Genomic DNA, 14396 nt, shown 5'->3' on the forward strand with positions numbered 1-14396 from the left:
TATTTTAAAAGCAGCTCATTTACAGAGCAAAAACTTTTTTTTTTTTTTTTTTTTTTGTATCTATACAAATATATTCCCAGCTTGTTTTCCTATGGGAACAGCATCTGATTATGAGATTTCTTTCCATGATTTCTTTTTTGTCTTTCTAGTCTGAAAACTGCATCCCTGTCAGGAGCCAGGGCTGACTCGTACCACATTAAATCAGCTGTGATCAGATGCTTTTATCTCCACTGGTGGTAAAGCCATGATGAATTAGGAGTCTTAGCCTCTAATTTCATTACTGGAGTATTGTATTGTTTTCTTTTCATAAATAATACAACAGAATTTACTTCTGTTTGCTGTAATAAGTAGTCTCAACTTCTGTGATTTATTCTCTGATATAATAAACTTTGAAGATTAAATGTTGGCATACATATATATTAAAATGTGACATAAAAGCAGCATAATTTTTTCCTGTGATGTTGCTGTGGCTTCAAGGAACTGAAAACAATCTGATATGTGTGTGAGAGTTTTGCATGATCCCAAATGTTGGAATTCTGTTCGTGTACTGGCCAGCACTTTGGAACTGACCTGGCAAGTATTTTGAATTGCTAAAGAAAAAAAAACATAGATCACTGCTTTTATGGCTCTAAAATAATACCAAGATGTAAACCAAGGCATCCATATTTTTGTTTGTGACCCAATATCTCCTAGCTTTTCCCTTCTCTATGATACTATGCTGATACTTTGCACAGCGGATGGGGAGCCTTTCTGGAAGGCAGAGTGCAGGCTGCTGGGGAGGTCGGAAAGGGGCAGGAAACAGCAGAGAAGATAGGAGCTGACTAGGAAGAGTAAAACGTTTCTAGAAATTTGTGGTTTGCAGTGGAAAAAGGAGCTGGTAGATACATGAACTGGCTTTTAAAACGAAAGTTGAATTTGTGGGTGCTTGCAAGTAGGATTTTGAAACTCGCTCTAAGCTTCTGCAGTGATTCTTTATGTAAAGCAGGTACGTAAATGAAAGGACAGTGAGGATGCTATGTAGCTGTATTTAGATCAGGTAGTGCAAAGAACAAATGTGAATCAATTAAGCTGAAGCATGGGTAAAAACATCAAAGCAGTTTTCAAAATTGTATTGATGTAGACTTGCAAAACATTGAAAATCCTTTCTGAGGAAGCTGTAGTGCACATTGCTTTATGTTGGTACAGCAGATTCCTGGAAGGCTACAACATTTTTAAATAAAAAAATGCGCTTAGTTGTCAGCCCTTCTGATACGTAGATAAAGATCAGTGATCTCAAAGGAGATTTGTAGCTCTTCAGGCTGAAGATAGAGACATGAAGTTATCAGTGTGCAGTTACATGCAGATGCTTCTGTCTGCATACGTTACTGGGCATTGTGCTCTTCTCATGAAACAGGCACACACTTTATAAGGATTTATGGCTTGAGGAACCATCATCTCACTTAAAATGAGCTGCAATATGTGAAATAGATTAAATATTAATATACTTAGGTTAAATATTCCTCTTTTAAGTACAGGTGATGTAATTTGAACAATGTGAGTGTTGCAACAAATGCTTTTTCTTATATACAAAACTATCCATTTTTTTCAGTCCAGATGAATAACCATGTTTATTCTTGCAAAGAGCTATTGCATTTTATTTCTCTTTTAAGTTCAGAACGTTTTGTTTGCCCATTCTTTGTGTTTTAGCAGTATTTAGATGTTGTATTCTCTCTAGTATGTTCTTTCTATTATTTCAGAACTTTATCAGAGAGTAGGAACTTGATTCAGGAATTAAAACATTGTTTTCCCTTTCCCTTTTCATTTGGATCTGGAGCAGGCACAGACACTCTTGGCTTTACTGCAGGGTAAACTGTAACTACATTGACATTCATAGAAATTGACGGGGAGACAGTAAGTTCAATAGAAGTGACAAACTGATGAGATCCACTTGTTTGAGATAAGTTTACTAGTCTTGTATCAGATATTAACCGGTTCTTCAAATGTAAGCAGATGTGCTTTCTGAAAGCAGAATTTTGATTTCCTGTTAAAGATACGGTTGTTTTCTTTCAAGGTTTTCCAAAGTGCTGATGCTGAGATTTGCAGTGAAGGATTCCTGTCTTTGGGCAGTAAGATGAAAACGAAACTGATGTGTATATCTGTTATTTTAGTGGTTCATGCAGTTTATTCTTGAAGGGACTCTGGTTGCCCTTGGAAGTTTGCCATCTGGTGCTGCTATCAGAGGAGGCTATTTTTTATGAAGCTGTTTCCTGTTTCAAAAGCTGCTGCCCTTAAACGTACTGATACTTTATCTCCTGCAGTGCTGAAAGAAGGCTCAGAAATGATCGCAAGTAGCTGTCTAGATTAGCTTGCTTTTGGAATAGAGGAGCATGAGTGTTTTGCTTCAAAATGTAGTATTACAGAATATTTAGCCCACGTGCCTTTTGGCTTGCAGGAGGGCCTGCTTGACCTGCTTTCGATTTGCTTGCTGAAGATGTGTTTCATGACTTGATGCTGACAGACTTGAGCTGTTACTTTTCTGAAGTGAAAACTGATCTTCTGAGTATGAGTTGCTTTTTCTTTCTTTATGTTCTTGGTTAGTTCTTGATGCAGGAAAAGTAGTAGTTGTTCAGTATGAAGGATTTGTCCCCGCCTTTCAGGTTTGTTTAGTTCCATCCTCAGATATTAATGTGTTGCTGCGTTTATGGGCTGCTTGGCAGTAAGGAAGTAGAAGTCCTGGAGCACTTGTCCTGTGAAGACAGTCTAAGGGACCTGGGCTTGTTCAGTCTGGAGAAGACAAGGCTCCAGGGAGACCTAATTGTGACCTTCCAGTATTTAAAGGGAGATTATAAATAGGAGGGAAATCAACTTTTTATGCAGGTAGGTAGTGACAGGACAAGGGGGGGGTGATTTTAAACTAAAAGAGAGGAGATTTAGTTTGCATGTTGGGGGGGGGGGGGAAGTTTTTCATTCAGAGGTGGTGAGTTGGTGACACAAGCTGCCAGGAGAGGCTGTGGATGCTCCATCCCTGCAGGTGTTTGAGGCTGGGTTGGGCCCTGGGCAGCCTGGTCTGGTGCTGATTGAGTGATTGGCAGCCCTGCCCACGGCTAGATGATCTTTGGGGTCTCTTTCCAACCAAAGCCATTCTGTGATTCTAAGTGGCATTGCAGCTCATCTCAACAGCTCCTCTAATTTTTTCCAGAGTGTCTTTTCACGAGAAGCAGCCTTTCTTCCAAGAATAGGACTGACATTCTTTTTACAGTTGTAGCAATCTGCCCATACCAATTATCATGTTCTTATTTTTCCTTTTTACTTTTTTTCTTCCCTCTTTTTTCTGCATTTTGTGGGATATTGATCTCCCTCTGAAGTAATTACTGTTAGCATTTGATCTGTCTCTTTTTGAAGTTTGCCAGCATATTTGCAGTGCCAGCATATGCGTCCCAGTGGCTGCTTTTCCTTCTTTTTGCATTTGTTAAAAGTTTCCTCTTTGATTCCGGGAGAAGTTTTGTGACACAGATAAGATTTGTGAATGCTAATGAGCGCCATTACCCTGTGCTGCCTGCTGGTTGTTCTCATTCTGCAGTCTGACAGGGCTGTTCAGGAGCATCTGCTGTATGTGCGTGTGAAGGCTGTGCTGTGGCTGTCGGTAAAAGCATGCTGAGCTTTTAATGTGTGTAGGAAACAGCCATTAACCATTCAGGGTGCTGAAGAACAGATCCGAGCAGAATTTGGGGGGCAGGGAAACAGGGCAGCTGGCACTGCAATTGGGCAAATTTGAAGCTTTTGGCTTTGGAAACACAGAAGAATCATCTGTAGGATCATTTCAGGTGGGCTAGATCCTTTCACCCCCATTTCTATTTCAGTGGCGGATGCCCAAATTCCTGTGGGAACTGAGTTCAGACAGGTAGCCATTTGGCATTTTCTTCTTGGGGAAGCACTTGCTGGGGACTGCCTGGACACTTGTAGCTTTTTTTAAGAGTATAGAATATACAAAGGCAAATTTTCTCATGCTTGGAATGAACACTGCTCTATGCTGTCCTGCACTGAATTTTCCTCCAGCTTCCTCCTGTGTTCCTAGACCTGTATAGCATAAATCATTTTTACAAGAGGGCTGTGAATTCCAGGCATTTGGATTGTCTTTTTCATATACCCTGTTCATAACTCTCGTTTAAAAAAAAAAAAAAAAAAAAAAAAGGACAGGAAGATTTATGAAGCAAACAGTTGGCTGTTCCTCTGTAGAGCTCAAAACAGCATTCCACAGCATGTTTTGAACCTTCACCCCATCCCTTGTGAGCCCCCAGGCCTTGGATGGCAGTGTGAGGAGGGCTCACCTGGGGCTGTTCCTGGTGCCCCAAAACCTGCAGTTATGCTACGCTCAGCTGTTGCTGCAGTTTCTGACACCCTGCAGACGTGTTGGTTTGGAAACAGAGACTTCGAGTAACTGATCTCTGATGTCATGGTTTACAGATTGGTGCCCTCTGCTTCGTTACCAACTCTGCAGTTTGAGATCAGTGTAGCTTCACCTACAGAAAATGACGTTTATTTCAGCTGTACCTTCCCAGCCATGTCTTACTGTTTTTAATAAAACCCTTTTCTGGAGGGGGAGTGTGGGAGTTGGTGGATATTCTTTGTTCCAGGTTGGTGAGAAGGAAATTAAGCAGCTTCGTTTAGTTTGGAAATGAAAAGCTGGAGTCTGGAAATTATTTATGAATGACTTTCAACTTAAAGATGGCCAAAGCCTTTCTGTGTGGAACAGCTCAAACTGCTTGCACACTGCTGGCTGAGACCTGCAGCCGGGCAGCTTCTGCTCGGCACCCTGTTCCTGGGGCTGCTTGCAACACAGCAGAGCTGTTGCTCTGTTGCTTTGTCAACACGCCTTATCCTGTTCCTCCTTCTGCAGTTACCAGACATCCTCGGGTACTTGTGGTCAGATTATTTCTTCACTATAAGCAAATGTGCTGGTATTGATCAGGGAAGCAGTTAAAGAAGAAAAAGTTCACTGTGCCAAAAACTGAGTGGCAACATTTCAAATTCTGTGTGGGAGCAGAAACAGGGCTTAGAGCTTGTTCAGCTGCGGGGAAATTATTGAAGGTTGGAGTCACCTGTGACAAAATGTCAAAGAAATGGCTTTTTGGTAAATCTGGAAAAATGCTGAGGCAGCGCATGAAAAAATTCCACCTCAAATAGTTGCTTACCATCTCACTGTAATAAAATGTGCACGTTACAGAATCACAGAATGGCCTGGGTTGAAAGGGGCCTCAAGGATCGTGAATTTCCAACCCCCCTGCCACATGCAGGGCCATCAACCTCTCCATTTTATACTAGACCAGGTTGCCCAGGGCCCCATCCAATCTGGCCTTGAACACCTCTAGAGATGGGGCATCCACAGCCTCTCTGGGCAGCATGTCACCTCAGTTCCCAGCAAACAAGGTGAGGTAGTGGAGCACTGCAGCAAAAGAGTTAAGCTTTTGGAGTTGTCTGTCTGGTAGATGAATGCATTAAGGGCATGTTAAATTTTGCGGCCAGCTGTCTGCAGCACTTTGTAAGTGGCAAGGCTGGAGAGCAGTCTTACAAACCTTAATTTCCTTTCTTACTTCTCTGCTCTTGAAACTAACTGTGTGGAAACAAACTGAGATGCGAAAGTGTTGTGCAAGGTAACCTGCTGTCTGTGAATGCTCAGCCCTGTTAAATCCTGCTTGGTGGGTCTGTCACTCGCTGCACCCACATCTTTCAGCCCTCTGCAGTCAGCACCTGCAGAGTGAGCAGCAGCTGCGAGAGGGGCCGTGGGCAGGGGCCTCCTACCAAGAGTGCCTTTGTGTTGGCCCTGGGGGCACAGATTGGGCCTACTGTGCTAACGTGGGCCCTGATGGAGGTTCTTGTTGAGGATGGTTTCCATGTTCAATCAATCTTTTATCTCATTGACTTAAAGTATGTGAAATGCCTGCATGTCTCATAGAGTTGAGGGGGGCATGCAGATATTGCTACAGTGGTGCAGAAAGATCGTGGCACTATCCTACCACAGCTCCATCGCTACAGCTGAGAGCCCCCTGAGGGCTGGGGGGGATCCCAAGCCCTGGCACAGCCCCATGGCCCTCCATCCCTGCCCTCGTGTGGTTGGCACTGGCTTGTCTAGAGGTGGCTCTTTCTGTCCTCTGCAAAGGTGAAACACTGGGTGCAAAACAGAAATTCTCCATGATGTTTTGCTTGCTTTTAGTACTCACTGTGCTTTGTTACAATACATAGGCTTCTGTGTTTGCTGTATTTTATTTGTATTTTCAGTAAAGCATACTGCAACTTCCGTTTCCCTGTGCCAGAGGGTCAGAGCTTAAAGAAGGGCTCAAAGTTTGTTACTACCTGGGTTAGGGAAATCTGGTTGCCTGTGTTGCTTGGTTTTAAAAAGAGGGAAAGAGATCACTTGATCAGTCAGCAAGACCACATGACAAGCAGCTGAATGTAATTAGGTGGGCAGGGAAGTGGTGCGGGCCACAGCTCTGCATGCCAGTGCCAGTTTTAGAGCTATTCTTCTAAGCTACGCTGTTTTGGTTTTATTTTCTTGGTCTGTTGATATTATTTGCAGATGATTAATGCCTCTTTCTGCATGACTATGGTATTCAAGAGATCTGGGCTGGATCAGGAAGCTCTGTGCTGAGGTACCCCTGGAGAGCTACAGGTCCACTTGCAGCTGTTAAGCATAGGTATGTATGTATTTCCTCTTTTATTTAGCTCACTAAGATTGACTGCAGTATTTTTCTGAGCTGACAGTTGTCCTATACCAACTGTTACTGTGTTAAGAACTTTGAAACAATGTTTTTGACACATGCTGTGATGGTGTTGATTTGAGATAACTGATTTGGCATAGTGGAGTCTGGGGGGAAAAGAAAACTTAAAATTGTAGAGTATGCTGATTTGTGTAAAACATAGCTGCAGTTTTGCCATTTAAAACCAAAGCCTCTCCAGTACATCTTGTCTTTTTGCTACCTGGTTGTGGCAATTGGCACGTATTTGGGGCGTGGGTCCTTCTCACTGAAGTTAATTGGAAAGATTGGGGCAGCGATGGTAGTAACAGTGGCAGAGGACTCAAACCAGGGTACAGGGAGAGGAGAGCATTCCCACCAGGATGGTATCAAAGCTTAAAAGCAAAAGAAACAAAACAAAAATCAACACAGATTACGATGTTTTTAATTTTCTTGTTAGACAACTGACAGCACGCCTGTAGTTCGTAGCTGTGTTAGTTTGGGCTCACTGAGTTGGATTTCATCCTTTAGTAGGATCACTGGAAATAAATCAGTCTGAGGTAGAGACTAAAACTGGCTATGCTTATCAATAAGATTAAAATGACTGCAGTGACCAGTGTCAGGATTCGGTAACAAAAGGTGCCGTTTCTGATCCCAGGCAGTCAGCCTGCGTTTCCCACTCCACTGTGCCAAACAGGGCAGAATTAGACCTTTGATGATAAGGTATGTTGTGCAAATAACATCTCGTGATACAAACAATATAAGTGTTAATAAGTGTTGTTCTGCTCGAACCCCACCCCCGTTCATATTTATTCCCATGTTCTCATTAACTTAATTTATACTTAATAAAATGGTCCTTTACCATGGTGGATTTTTAACTGAGTTGTGCACCACTGTGTTTGTTCTCAGGTATAATATATGTGTTGATAATAAAAGGAATAAAAAAGTATGCTGCATAGACTGGCATTTTTAATTAATGAAATAAAATGGACCGCAAGGAAACATGAGAGCTTATCTAGTTTGTAGTCCTTTCAGTCAGATAGTAAATGGTTTCAGTCTTAATTACGTTAAAGACACTGTGGGATGGGATAATATTACTGTGTTTTGCTTCTGTGCCCCTGTGATTTGGTCGTTCCTTGCCACCCTGAGCATGTGTTTGTAATCAGATGTCCTTTCTAGCCTGGCTGTCAGTGTTTTTCTAATTGTGGACTGAAATTCCAGTTTTTGCAGACTGTGACTAACCATGGAGGAGCTGTTCAGAGAACAGACAACAGTAGTTTCCTTCATGTCTGTGGGCAGGTCACAAGATTTTTCCAAGGTTGTAATTGATGTCTAGCACAATCTATCTTAAGATGATTTTTCTAGTCCAAATCATCGGCCCTTGACTTGTATTTATATGAGAAAAGTGACGAATTCATCAGTGCAGCTACACAAATAAGCTTTCTTGCTATTTCCATATAGGCATCTACATGGATGTAGCAACTGGAAAAGCTTATATAAAATAATAGGGGAAGGTTTTCTGTAAGCACTGATGCTGACTTTGTGTTATTTATTTCTATGCTGAACTGGAAAGGAGTCTTTGTTCCAGTTGCCTCATTGTAGTGTGTTGTTGAATAATACTTTTCATTTATTGCATTATAACTGCATTTTGAATATTTTGTCTTATAGAAACACAGAAATTGCTGTAAGGAGTTAGTCTCATAGTGTCAATTGTTTGAGAATTAAATTTTGATATTGAGGTTCTTTATATGGAGCAAAGCAATATTCTAAGTGCGTGGTGCTGCCTCCTTCCTTCCCCATCCTTCCCATGGCTTTGGAAATGGCACAGCACTACTTTAAGCAAAGAAACTGAGTAACCTTAAGCCAGGTGAAGACAAACTTGGAATCTAAGTCAATTGGATTTTTAAAGGAATGGCATCAAAGACAAAGTGTAGGTATTTTTTTCCTTTTTTCAAAATTTTTTAAAAAGACCAACAGAAGTTTTAGAACTATAGAAAATGTAATGAATTCAAATTTTATAAGCTGTTCATGGAAAATAGCGAGGAACATGTCTTGGTGGGATGAGGGAAATAAACTCCTGTCAAAGGGAAGCTGAAGTAACTTTATAAGGAGAAAAACTTAGGGTAACACTTTGTTGGTTTAGTATGTTTGGCTTTGTAAATGGGAAATAATACAGCTCCTGCTTCTGAATTGTGTTTGAACACTGTTGTAGGAATAAAGTTTCTGTATAAAAATTCAGCTTTAATACATAATGCTGCAGCTGTCAGCATAAATAGAAGCAGAACTGGGATCTTTGTGACAGGGAAATTGTGAGGAGTGAGTAGGTTGCTCCACTGCAGTCAGTGGGGCTGCTCTGAGTAATGCCGAGATGTTCTTTTTCACTTCATAGAATTTGTTTTTACTGGAATCTCACTAGTGATTATTTTTTTTTCTGTCTATGGGAAATAGAAGTAATTTAAAGTCAAACCAAATACCTCAAACGGAAGCTGATGTTTTAATAGAAGATGAAAGTGCAGTGCCTAGTTTAATGAGTGTTTTCAAATAAAAGTCTCTTTGGACAGTGTGTTGCATACAGCCAGTTTCTTGTGACTTGTGGGTTCTCCAAATAATGTAGGACATAAAAAAAAAAAAAAAAAAAAAGTTATCAATCACTACATGAGGTGTCAGTTTGCTTCTGATATTCTGAGTCTTTGGAAGCATGCAAAGTTCTATGATTACTGTTCAGTCAAGAAAGCACAGTTTGAATCCAGTGTGATATGGTAACTACACTTGGGATTCCTTGATGCAGTCTTCTGCAGGGAGCTTACACTGCTTGGATCAATCAGAGCAGTCTAACTGGCAATTCATTTTCTTAGAATAACTTCATATACTTTTTCCTGGAGCTCTGGTAATAGAGATGGCTGTTGTGTAAGCTCACAGTTGCTAAGCTGTATATTGGCAGAAACATTCTGAATAGAAATTTAAGTTGAAAAGTTATGGGAGTAGAGGTAGGAAAATGCTTGCTATCATATGTCAAACCTCTGTTAAAGTGAAACTTGGGATCACTATGTCTACATGAAGCTGTAGAGAAAAATTTTGTAGGAGGGTATTTGCAGCATGACAAATGCAGCAGCTACCAGCTCTCAGCTCAGCATCTGTCTGCTGGCCTTCTCTTAGCCTGAGATTAACTGACACGATGAGCAAGGACACACGGTGGCAATGGGCTTGTGATTCCTTTTGCTTTCCTTGCAGGGCTTATGTATATCTCCATGACAAGTATTAGTGTGAGAAATCATGGTTCGCTGTGCTGCTTATCTGAGCAGCGTTTGCTGTATATCATGGCTTAACTATAATTCACACTGTAATTTAAGATTCTGATCAGAGGAGCAAGATAAATTGCTGAACTGGTAACTCAGGTTGAAAAAACAACCAGCTTTTTGAGTAGAAGCTTTGTGTTGTGCAGTTCAGCCCACTTAACTGGTGCTGCTTTTGAATGATACTTTCCCTCGTGCTCTAGAATACAAATAGAGCAAACATTTTGCCAAAGCACTGTCTGAATATTTCGGCACATTGCACAGCCTCAGTAGAGAGCTTGGACAGCCTTAATATGTGCTATAGTTCTGCTCAAGAGGAAGATGTGATGACTTATTGAAAGAGTAGGCTTATTTTTCAATTCTTGCAAAAACAAACAAACAAAAAACCAAAACAAACAAAAAGCCCACCAAAAAACCCTGTATTACTACCTGTAGTTTTTGCTCTTTGTTAGAAGATTTTGTGTGATACCTTTGAGCCACAAGTGTGGCCCAGCTGACACAAATCTGCTGCTTTGCTGTCCTGTGTTAGTAGCTTCCTGAAGAGAACAGGTAGTGCCTGTTGAATTATGTTAGGGTCTATTTGAAGCAGAAGTGGTCTTTTATTATGCTAAGGACAAGTTAAATTATGCCTTGAGTTTTCTCAGCAAGTTATTTCTAGCCTGCTAGTGTTTGTGAAACATGGAAACATCACATATACTCATTGCATCCAGAGATGTAATCTAAACTAAGAAATCCTGCTCGCTACTGACTGAAAATATCTCTTTGAGACTGTAGCTGTTACAGACTCTGAAATCAGAGACTCAGACCCTTCTTAGTCCTGCTAAGAGCTGATTACTGATCGGTCTCTCTATCTCTTTTAAGTGTCACCTGCCAGCCTGCAGTGCTTTGGCTGCCTCCTCACTGCAGCGTTTGCCAGTGTGGGGTATGCAGTGAGCCTTGGTACTGCAGGAATACCTCTGTCAAGGTTTTGTGGTTTTTAAACTTTTAGCTGAGCCTCAGTTTTGTCAATCTAGACATTTCCTCCCCTATCTGCACGCACCAGCTCTCTGTAAAGCTTCTCTCACTGTCTCTTGTATTTCAAGTCTGATCACATCTGATCCTAGATTAAGGGATAGAAGGAATAAGTCTTTCTAGTTCGTAAACAGTGTTTCCCAAGCAGCAGTTTCCCTATTTTTTCCCACAGGTAATTAACAACTTACTTAGCCTTTTTTTCCCCCCTGCTTCTGATTGCAATTTCCAAGTATTCTTGGAACTCCCAAGTATTCCTAATGTCATGCACAAAAAAGAAAGCAGGAAGTGCTTTAAACTGTGTTTCTTTGTTATATATTGTTGAACTGAGTAAAGTAACTTACACTGAAAGTAAGAACGGATCTCAGTGCTTTAGAAAAGCAGTACTGCTAAAGAAAGAAAGGTGGCAGGAAAAAGGTTTTGTTTCATCTTTCAGTCAAAAACTGGTAAGAAACAGAGATAATTTCATATGAAAAAAGAGGGGCGAATGTTTCCCAACCCAAAGGATGAGAAAGGTGGATTAAGTTCTGCTCTGACTTTCCTGCCCCACCTGTTCTGTTTGCTTGCTTACGCCTTGTCAGGTGAATGAGGCAGTTTTATGGTCTCATTTGTATCATATTTGAGTGAATTTTCCCCTTATTTAACAGTGGCTATTATATATCTTAAGGTTTTCTGTTGCCTGACCTTCTCCATATGCCTGTAATTGACCTAATCATGATCAATTATCTTTGCTGGATTGTTTCTATTGTAATGCAGCATGAGCTTGGCAGTGTGACCTTTTGGAGATATGTTGTCTGTATTCCACGTTTCTGTCCTCTAAAACGAGGTGGAAGACTGCAGAGAAATTTCTCGACCTGGAGGAAAAAAGTAATATATATATTAAAAGAAACAGCAAATATTTTCCTCTGGCTGTTGACAGAGAATGTACTTCAGTGGACTTAAACAAAGGGCTAAGCCCGACGGGTGTGTTTGCAGTCTACTGAATCATCTGCACTGGCTGAGTGTAAAATCTAATAGTTTCTCTAGCACAAATACATGCACATCTTTTCCATGAGGTGTCACTTCATTCGTATTCTAACTGTGTACATTAAATTGCTTTCTTTTTCAGCTTTTTGATTTTACCTCTTCTGGTCCCTTTTATTCTGATTTTTCCTTTGTGTGTTCTGTCTCTCTGCTGAAGGTTTTTGTTATTGCCAGGAAAACCCAACCGTTCCATAAAGAAATGCTCAGTTCCTGTAATTGTGTGATTCTTAGAATCTTCCGCTTTCAGCGTTGTCTTCCTTGCATGAACACAAGCAGCACTGTGGATGACATCCTGGAGGCTCCTGTGCTGCTGGCTCATGCACTGCCTGCCCCGCTGCTGAGCAGGAGCTCACCTGGATGAGTCTGGCTCAAGGTTTGGGGCCAATATGCTGTAACGATGCCTAGAGAAATGAGAAATTAAGGTGATCTGGAAACCTTAGGTCAGTCTGTTTGAAGGACTGTATCTTGGAGGCCATTTGGCCACAACAGAACTGGAAAACTTTGACCAAGGATTTTTGTTCCATGTTTTATCTTTTCAAGGCCAGTACTTAGTACTGTACTGGCACAGTTGTATTAACTGTATTTCTGGTCATGTTGCTGTGGGAGACTGTATATTTTCCCCATCTGCAGTTTGAAAGAACAGGAAATTATATGTAAATCTGTGTATGACTGCCATTCATAATTTTTTTTATGCTCTCAAGAGCAGATACAGCACAGTGATGTGTTACAAATATTAAGACTGGGCTGTGGATCAGCCAGGAGCTGGTGCCAAAGCGGTCAGAGCAGACACATCAAGGAAGGATGCAGGGCATCGAATTTCCTGCTTGTAAGTTAGTGGAAAGGTTGCTGCAATATGTAAAATTCACTGTCATAATTTGTTTATATTACACTTGTACGTACCTGAGGTACTCCTTACAAAGAATAGAAACATTGTCTGACTCCCAGTCCCTTTCTTAGAGCAGAGCTGGCAGGTGGCTGACGGTGCCCAGCTTTGAAGCGAGGTGCTGCTGGAGCCTTAGAGCAGGGTGCGGCTGTTCACCACGCTTCGCCTGCGCCAGGCAGGAATGTGGGCAGTGCTTGGCTGCAGCATGGTGGGAGTGCTGCTATGGCAGGGTAGTGAACATCTTCCACATCTCCTTCTCAGTGCTTGTGTGGTGACATGTAAAACAGCTACTGAAGTGAGTTTATGTCTATGTTGTGCCTGGGTGAGAAGCTTTTTTTTTTTTTTTTTTTTTTGTAAGATTTTACTTGTACTTGCAGAAACCTTTAGAACTGCGTTATTGCCTTGTGCTTGTATTTATTTGCTGTTGAGAGACCTACAGTGTTTTCCTTTTCTGGCTGGCTGGGAATTGGACTACTCTTCTTTCAGCTGTTCCATGTTCAGCATAAAGCCTCAACTGCTTTTTAAGCATAACTGTATTCAGGGAAACCTTTACTTACAATGCTACATCCATTTTTTTTCCCACTGTGTATTTAAAAATATGGGTCTGTTACTTAAGACTATTGGGAAGCTGCCTTAAACAGACTGAGACTTTTTTGCTTGACCTGCTCTACTCTTGCTGTGATAGACACCTAGGCTGGAAGCCTTTCAATACACTCCTTCCTTCCACGGATGGCTGAGTGGCCATTGCAGGGAGAACTTGCAGACTTTGCAAGTTCCTTGCTGTTCCAGTAGGGTCTGGTTCTTCCTGAACAAGGAAGGTAAGGCCCAGACAGGACTTGTCTTTGTCTGCAAGATCTACATGGAAGCTGAGTGACACTTGCGGAAGTTGGACACTGCTAGAAGTTAACTGTAACCCTTGCAAGTCTGCTTGTCTGCTGCCCATCAGCTAAAGGATAAAGTGATGAAGTCCTGTGGTATCTTAAAATATCGTTTAATCATAGGCTTAGTCTCTGTTTTCTTTTGGCAAATTCTAATTACTTTGTCTCTTTCTGAGCGTATGGCTTGTCCTACAGTGTTAGTCATGAGTTTTATGGCTGGCTTCACTGCACATCTGGGACACTGAGGTAACGTCTGAGTTATATAGCTGTTTCACTTGATCTGAGAAGGAAGAGGGGGTTGACTGAAATGATTTTATTTGAATATTTTTATACAGAATAGCTTTTCTACTCTTGAGAAGGCTGTCTAGGCAGTATAGTGTGGAAAGGACCCAGAAAGGACCCTTTGTCTGAAACAGTTCATATGCATTGCTTCTCTGTGAAATGGGATGATGTTTGCAGGTGTGGTCAGAAGTCACACCAGACATATTATCTCATGTTCCAGTCTTTGCCTAACAATGCCTTTTCTCTTATGTAGAAATCCATGGGAAAGCCACTTTCCCTGTGCTACCCATGGGGCAGCATGGTGCACTCATGTCTGTGC

General features: G+C 41.4%; 1 protein-coding gene across 1 annotated transcript in view; it reads left to right on the forward strand.

The window, feature by feature from the left end:
• Positions 1 to 14396, forward strand: part of RAB27A (RAB27A, member RAS oncogene family) — a 29726-nt gene that overhangs the window by 2141 nt on the left and 13189 nt on the right. Inside the window, exon 2 of the mRNA XM_031616537.2 lies at positions 6554 to 6671. The gene's annotated coding sequence lies outside the window, so the exon portion shown is untranslated. The remainder of the gene's footprint in view (positions 1 to 6553; positions 6672 to 14396) is intronic.

The sequence above is a fragment of the Phasianus colchicus genome, chromosome 12 (assembly GCF_987193195.1).
Source record: "Phasianus colchicus chromosome 12, bPhaCol1.hap1.1, whole genome shotgun sequence".
Taxonomy (NCBI): Eukaryota; Metazoa; Chordata; class Aves; order Galliformes; family Phasianidae; genus Phasianus; species Phasianus colchicus.